This window comes from Octopus sinensis, linkage group LG3, assembly GCF_006345805.1.
Source record: "Octopus sinensis linkage group LG3, ASM634580v1, whole genome shotgun sequence".
In the NCBI taxonomy this organism is placed as follows: domain Eukaryota; kingdom Metazoa; phylum Mollusca; class Cephalopoda; order Octopoda; family Octopodidae; genus Octopus; species Octopus sinensis.
Genome location: NC_042999.1, coordinates 117,310,857 through 117,319,956, shown reverse-complemented (window position 1 = coordinate 117,319,956; position 9,100 = coordinate 117,310,857).

Genomic DNA, 9,100 nt, shown 5'->3' with positions numbered 1-9,100 from the left:
AATTATCATTAGGTTTATAGTAATCATTGATAACTGCTTATATATTAAAGGTATCTATATATTCAAATAGAACAATATTTCTGGTATAATGCTGGGGTTTTTTTCGGGCTTAATATACTAAATAAATATAATGTACTAATTAAATATGATAAATATAAGCTAAATCTAATATAAGTGGCAATGTATATCTATTTTACTGGTAATTTCATTAAAAATACTTCTCTGAAATATTTAGTTAAAATTACTATAGTAACCTATTAAACAAAACTTAAGATATAACGTATTATCTTAAAGTAATAACAGTTTTAGTGTACTTAGTTATCAAATAAGTTTTCTATATATAATATCTAATAACATGTAGGTTCTGTTTATGATTACGTAATAAGTACTGGCAGTATATTTACGCAAATATTGATGACGTAACAATTTTAGACAGAATTAAATGAAATTTGATATAATATATTTTATTCATCTTCAGTATTGTTAACAAACATATGCTCAACTACTTGATACATTTAGCTACCTTCTCTTTCACACTTTATCTATAACGTTCTCCTCCACTCACTAGTTTTTATCTATCTTTCTCTCTATAATATTTATATTCTTAACTACCATAACACCATCAATGAACTGTTGTGCATCATATTTGCACCACCACAAATATGTTGAATGTGTTTATTATATATATATATATATATATATATATATATATATATAGTAGGAAACTAGAACAGATATCGCTAGAAGCACTCGGGCATGGAAGTCTACGAGAGACTTGGGTCGTGCATGAATGAAATCAATGAGAGTTGAATGAATTGGATGAGGTGAAAGGTGAAATGTAACATATAGTAAGAATTTTAAAGGAGCAAAGGATAGTTCTAGTAGCAAGGGATAGAAAATAGAGCTTCTAGTGATTGACAAAAGTAAATATTTTTGTCATAAGACCGTTGAAAATTTACGTGTTCATTTCTATTCTACGCAAATGCGTGGATGAATAGAGCTTTATTATGTTTTGGCTTTATAACAAGTGATTATTTAAGCGAGATTTGAAATTAAATCACAAGGAATTGTCCTTATTCGATGAAAATTGTATGGCACATGGAAATAATACCTCATTAAGGAACAGCAAAGTAATTTCCTTACCATCAAACAAACATCGTTAATTCAACGAAGGCATTATACAAGCCTTAAAATCCTATTATCGAAGTGACATTTTATACAAGAATTTTCACCGAAATCAATTAGATCCATTGCTATTCCAATGCAAATGCAGTTGCAAAGCGGATATCATTACGTATCGCATTTGCTAGCTAAGTCATAGAAGCGAATCTCTAAGAAAACTTTAAACTTGTCTAGAAAAAGATGGATCGTCTAAAACTAGTACATAGATTCCTGTTTGCAAGGAATCAAAGCTTCTTACAAATAAAATTTTTGACAGATCCCACAGACGATATTAATATATATGTATCATATATGATGTGTTTGGTGGATGAAGAAAATATTCAATATTTTATAAATTTACCTCAAAAGGTTAAAAGTTTTCCAACGAATATTGATGTTTTAGCTTCGTATTTTCTGTGAGTTAGTGAATTATATAAAAATCTGAATATGTATTTGAGTGAACTATTATTGTCTAAGTGTTGATATATTGAAACAAGAAGACAGATAAAATATTTTTATTACATGTTTTTAATTTATACCTGGTTTATAGATTTGATTGTTTAGAAATTTGAATGCATTATTCAAGTGAAATATATTTTTCTATTAAACGTGGATATATTGACAGAAAATAGTATATCTATAGCTATCTGTTTATAGCTATTTATGTTAGCATGATCTATTATGTTTTCAACTTTGTCCAATATTGTGGGCACTTGATTCAACAAATTCTGTGTTAACCAATCTGCTAATAATTAGTATAATTATTCACTGCAATTTTTGGTATCAGTTTTGCGAATTCTTTGAGGTCTTCCTTTTTCTGTTGTTATTGGTAGCCCTTGGGAATACTTTGTATGCAGTGTATGCCACCCAAGCTTGAATGAATTGGAGCTGTCGATTTTTTTTCCTTTTTGGGGAGTGCGACGGGATACCTGTTCAGTTATTTGCAGGATATGCAGTGGATATGACTTAGCTGTCTTTGTATTTAAAATCAAATACTAACTTTCTTGGGTCATTAAATTTAGTAGTTGATGATTTTGTCCTCACAAATTCAAGAAAATTGCAGTTTCATTTCTAGAACCAGAAAGTGCTGCGAACTGCATTGATTGTTGTATAGTTTGTTTTTTTCTTAGCAACCCTCCAATGTGGAAAAGTTCGAATTAAGCTCTATTTTTTGCTTGGATAAAGATAGGGTGTCAAATATACCTTTAAGATGAAAAAGGGATTCTTGAAAGATGGATCGTCTAATATTCCCTTCCTCCACCGAATGCGATATAAATATATATATATATATATATAATATATATATATATAATTAAGTTGGCGCAACGAAAAATCTTTAAACCAAATAATAAATGTTTTACAAATAAAGTTTTTGTGTGTTTTTGACTGGCTAAGCTGTGTTTTATACATTGCAATCGTTTAAGCTTCAGATCAACTCACTTGTCTAGCAAGTACACCTCCGAAATACATGAATAGATAGACAGGTGTGTGTGTGTGTGTGCGCGCGTGTGTGTGTGTGTGTGTGTTGTGTGTGTGTGTGGTGTGTGTGTGTGTGGTGTGTGTGTGTGTGTGGTGTGTGTGTGTGTTAAAAGAGTATAAATATTGTTTGCTTAAAGTGGAAACTACGATGATAGTCATGGAAATATATCGAGCTGCTATTGACATGCAAGGTTGAATGAACTGGAACTATACGCTTTTTTTCTTTTTCTGCAGTCTGACAGGATAATTAGTCACTTGTTTCTGGTTCTAGAAACTACATCAAGTTCTGAAGAAATTTTAGCTGCTCCTGCAACCAATAATCAGATGCAAGAAGCGCTAAAAAATACCTCGTCGTTGCATGAAACATCGAGCTGAATCATTTTAAAAGCAATAAGGTTTTGAGAAATTCAGCGTTAGTTTTTGTTTTAGATAAATAATTTTAATACGTTCTTGTAAATCAAATAACATTCCCAAGCCATTAATTTTCAGAATATTTTTTGCTATTATGTGAAGTTGTTAAACGTAACGAATAGGATCCATGGAGATTGCAAACGATAAATGTGTTTGAAATCTAAATACAGATATCGAATATATACATCGATCTAGGGATACATTTATGTATCTAGGGATACATATATATATATACATCGATCTAGGGATACATCTACAGTTATCGAATACATACGTCGATCTAGAGATACATATAACAGGTAAATAAGTCGGCGACTTGACAAATTTGTTAGCTACACTTCCTCTACCTTTACTCTCTGACTTCAAACTCTACCGCGACTGACTTTGCCTTACACCTTCCCGGGGGCGATAAGATAAGTACCAGTTGAACACCGGGGTCGATATAAAAGACTTACACCCTCCCCGAAATTGCTGGCCTTGCGCTAAAATTTTAACCAATATATTACATGCAGACATTTTAAAATTGAAATGTTAGTTAATTTGGTTATTAGTCAGCTGTTCATCAACAATTTCATTGTAATCATCTTGTTTCCGTTTTGTCCATCAGCCTTTAGATTTTCAGGTTTTTGAACATCAGGGATTCATAAACTATAAATTTTTAAATTTTATTTTTAATCAGAAACTTATTAGAGTTAGAGGGCTTACAGCTGCATGCGATTATTTTATATAAGTGCATCTATAAATATAAAGAATATTTTTCTATACAAATATATTTCGTTTGTTTTCAACGTAATTACATTTCCATTTTTAATATATTGAAAAAAAAACATTTTAAAATTTCAAATTAACGTTTTCGTTATTAAATGCACATACTTGCATTATTTTGAAAACAATTACAGCTATTGCAATATATCCTTTTCTTTAATCATGCAGTAATATGAATTACGTAGATTTTATATATATATATATATATATATATATATAATATATATATATATATATATATATATATATATATTAATGTATATATTATCATTATTATTATTACTGTAATGTATCTTATGTGTGCAAATAGATGTACGACTGATACTGTTAAGCTTAGAGCACCACATAGATTATTATCATCTAGTTTGCTTCCCGTATAGTGGTTAATCATTTACTATACTTAGTAGTATTACTAGATACAATATGCATAGCAAATGTTGGAGAAATTACTATAAATACAAGTCTATATTATTTGTTCCTACATAAGTTTCATAACTGTGGTTGTTTGAAACTTTGCGTTGGATGTATGCATCACGAATCTCATAAGGACTCGTGGTACATAAAAACATACATAATTATATCGTTGACAGATTAGAATCGTCTGCTACAACCGCCGAAACTGCCAAATCCCATGATTTCACCCTGCTATGGGTTCCTCAGTAACAGATGTCCAGCAGCGCAATAATAGCCGGATCTTTCGTCAAGGATATAATGAAGCTCATTGTCTGATACAGTGCTGTCACAAATAGCAGTGAACATATCAAAAAATAAGTAAAAGCCACAGAAGTAAATTCCGCATTAATTCATCATAAAAGTTCTCTTTTTCACATTCACTGGGCATCTGACTTCTACAACAGTGCATGAATTTTGTTTCCTGTCCCACAAAACAATAATACGTCTGTTATATGTTCCACCTGTATTCCTAGTTTTTAAAGGTGTGAATACATGCTGGTTCTGACATGCCTTTTATGTATGCGTCAGGGTAATCTGTGGATAGCATTGTAAAAAGTTTCTGCAACCGTGTCATGCCTCAGCGGCAGGTAGTATCTTGTAGATATTTGGGGGCAGCTGTTAATGATATGGGTGATATATTCCACACTGGTATAGCAGAGCTGGCATTTTCTGTCTCAATGGGGAGATTTGGTGATATCTTTGCTCCTCTTGTTTATCAGGTATTTGGTAGCTATATCCGGTTCCCGGATAGCAAAGGCATATCCTTCTAGGTGGGATGCAAGGTATCTATCATAGGTCCAGGAGAGGCTACTCTTCCTGTCAATTCTCTTGCTATCCTCTGGCTTACAGGATATGTACCCATACATTGCTTTTTTGTTGGTATGATGCCTACTTCTCCTCCAAGCCTCTGCTTAAGATGGCCAGTCCAGCCTACTTTGGGTCGCATAAGACTGTTGTATTCTCAGAATACTTGCAAAGTAGTTCTTTTTACTGTTAATATGGACGTTGCCAGTGGTGGTCGGTAACTTCCTAGTTTTGATGTCTAGGTTGCGTATCTCGTTGAGTGTCCAGTCTAGTATTCCAAATGTGGATACTAGCACTGGCACTGCAAAGTATTGTGGGGTATAATCTTGTTAACTGCAGACAGTTCTGAGTTCTATATTTTCTGGGGTCTTCAGAAATACTCTTTTGTTATTCTGGTTGAAGTCAAAGCACCAACGTATGCAACATTCTCATCACTTGTAGTTTTCATCGTGAGAGATAGGGTAGATATGCAAGCCACTGATGTACATGTTCTCTGGCTGACAATCTTCCTCGGTTGACTATCATGTATGGTCGTTTATCTTGCTCAAACTCCATTCCAGTCTCTTGAAAATGTTGTAACTAGGTTCTAATTGTCTCTTAATGTTGATCCTGTTACCGGAAAATAATTTTAGATCATCAACAAAATTGTGTGGGTGACATTAAGTTTTATTCTTTTCTGCATATACCAAGATGTAGCCTCGGTATTTTTCTAACAAGGTTGACAAGGGATTCACTGACAGTACAACATTACAGATAAACTATTACCTTGGAATATGCCGGTTGATAGCTTAATTCTGTTGTAACAATAAAATAAGTGTTGTTTTTGTAGTTGTCAGAGATAACTGTGTGGACTATTTGTGGGTTAGTCTTTCAATGCCATTCACTGTATAGCTTGTACTTTGGCAAATATGTACGCATGCATGCGATTATAGATATGCATGTATGTATGATTATTTTTGGAGGAGTGGTATGAAGAATATGAAAAATGAGAGGAAGATGAATTGTAACTAATAATTTTTGCTCTGAAAAATATATTGTGTTCTCCAGATATTGTGATATAAACCAAGCTGACAGCGAATGTAACTTATTGGTTTCTATTTGTAATTTTTTATTTCGCATTTCAGTTCCAGTTTATTTTTTATTTATTTTTCACCTATATCTGTAGTCATTTCCACTTTAAATATTATAGAATTATTTCTTTCAGTGATTGTCTAGCAATATTGTAAGTATAAGTAAAATGCACAACATAACCGACTTAATAAATAACTGGAATATTGCTTCTAACGAAATATCTAATGCAAAGACATATGCTATGAAATGTACGACTAATTTTAATAAGTTCTCCTCTTCACAATTGGAACTTTCTAACAAGTGCATTGTGTCATTAAGGATGTGAGAGCGCATGGTTTAGTGCTTAGAGCGTCGGGCTCACAATCATGAGGTAGTGAGTTCGATTCCCGCACCGGGCTGTGTTCTTGAGCAAGACACTTTATTTCACGTTACTTCAGAACTGTAAAAATTAGTTGCGATGTCACTAGTACCAAGCTGTATCGGCCTTTGCATGAATTTTTGACAGATCCCACAGACGATATTAATATATATGTATCATATATGATGTGTTTGGTGGATGAAGAAAATATTCAATATTTTATAAATTTACCTCAAAAGGTTAAAAGTTTTCCAACGAATATTGATGTTTTAGCTTCGTATTTTCTGAGTTAGTGAATTATATAAAAATCTGAATATGTATTTGAGTGAACTATTATTGTCTAAGTGTTGATATATTGAAACAAGAAGACATACACTCCAAATTATATAAAAATCTGAATATGTATTTGAGTGAACTATTATTGTCTAAGTGTTGATATATTGAAACAAGAAGACAGATAAAATATTTTTATTACATGTTTATACCTGGTTTATAGATTTGATTGTTTAGAAATTTGAATGCATTATTCAAGTGAAATATATTTTTCTATTAAACGTGGATATATTGACAGAAAATATATAATACCGGTGACATGGATAATACCGGTGACATGGATAATACCGGTGACATGGATAATACCGGTGACATGGGGAGGGGAGACTGGTATGCATGGCGACTGCTGGTCTTCCGTAAACAACCTTGCCTGGACATGTGCCTCGAAGGAGAACTTTCTAGGCGCAATCCTATGGCCATTTATGACTGAAAGGAGTCGTTTTCTAATATCCACATGCAGATAAACGAATAAGCACCTTCCTGAGTATTTAAGACGACAAAATCACAGAAATAATTTCGTTTCAAAAAAGTTCTGCTTGCGTTGATAATGGTTTCTAATTTAGGTACTAGGTCAACAATTTCGAGAGGAGGGGATCACGTCGACTCGGCTACTTTCGCGGTTCTTTATAATTTACCAACCCCGGAGGATTGAAATATGAAGTTAACCTTGGCAGGATTTGAACTCAGAACATAAAGTGATAAAACAAACGCTGTTGAGCGCTTCATTAAGTCTACCAATCCAAAACACCGATGTCTGTTTTAATAATTCTTTCCACCTTAGGCACAAGGCTTGTAATTTGTGGGGAGAGGGACAGTCGATTACATTGACGCCAGTACTTGACTAGTACTTATTTTATCGACCCCGAAAGAATGAAAAGCAAAGTTGACCTTGGCTGAATTTGAACTCAGAATGTAAAAGAAAGACGAAATGCCACTAAATATTTTTTTCAGCGTGCTAAAAATTCTGCCAACACGTTGCCTTACTTGCTTTAATAACGAATGTTTTATTATCTAAATCTAATAGGTGGATTTTTGTTGTTTCTTCTTTTCTATCGTGCAATTCTGTAATTATCATCATTGCTCTACTTTCACCTTCAACTAATAAGATAATCTATGAAAATCTTGTCTAGCGTTTCATATATTTAGGTGGTTTACATATGATATGTATCGAGAACGGAATCCATTACCTAATACAGATCGAATATTTTCACACGCAAATTTTACAAATGATGTGATATGTGATGAAATTCTTGAGCATCGCTTCTGTATAATACAATGTTAGCTGTATAATTTGTATCATGCAACATCATCAGCTCAATCCTGTATACAAGATCTTATCTAAATATTCATTGACTCAAATTGCTAACTTTTATGCCAGCTCTGTAGAATTCAACCTATTTATTCTTCTTATACATGCAGTGTTAAATCTTCCCTAAAGTTCGACAGTTTTAAACTTGGCATTTGTGTCCACGCTCACGCTATGAATATTTATATCCCAAGCACATATTACAGTAAATAATTGACATTTTATTATCAAACATGTCCTGTTGTTCTGTACATTGTAACACTTTATGTTACGTGGCATTACGTGACTCTATGCGATTCATGTTATATTCTTGCATCAATCCTTTCACCCATCCTCGTTTCTTCCCACCATGTGCTTCCTTGTTTCATTCAGCTGGTTACTAGCCGAATGAAACAACGAAGACATCATCTCACATTGCTATATAGTCACTTTACTTATTTTGCTAATTACCTTCTTGTTTTATCTCATTTTCTACATTTTTCATCTTCATTTCACGTTGTTCCAGTCCAATAACTGGCAAAAATGAGAAATCATGTGACGGGCTGGCGTTCTGTCCAGGTGTTGGAGGAATAGATACGCTACAGAATCCAGAAAAGCAGTCTTATGAGCCTATAGTTTCGGAAGCCCCTTTGTCTGTCTACTCATTTCGAGCATTCAACGGCAATATGAGTCTTCGAAGACAGTTGCTCCCATAAATTCCCAAATACAATTTTGGATTTATGGAGGGTCAAAGTTAGGAACAAAAACAGGAAACACATATGTGTACATATATACCAACGCATATATATATATATATATATATATATATATATTATTATATATATATATATATATATATCGGCAAGTGCAGTGTATTTGCCTTTAGCAGTTGAAATATGTGATAAACATATTTCAACTAGCTAAAATATATATATATATATATATATATATATATATACATGCACGCATGCATGAAGACT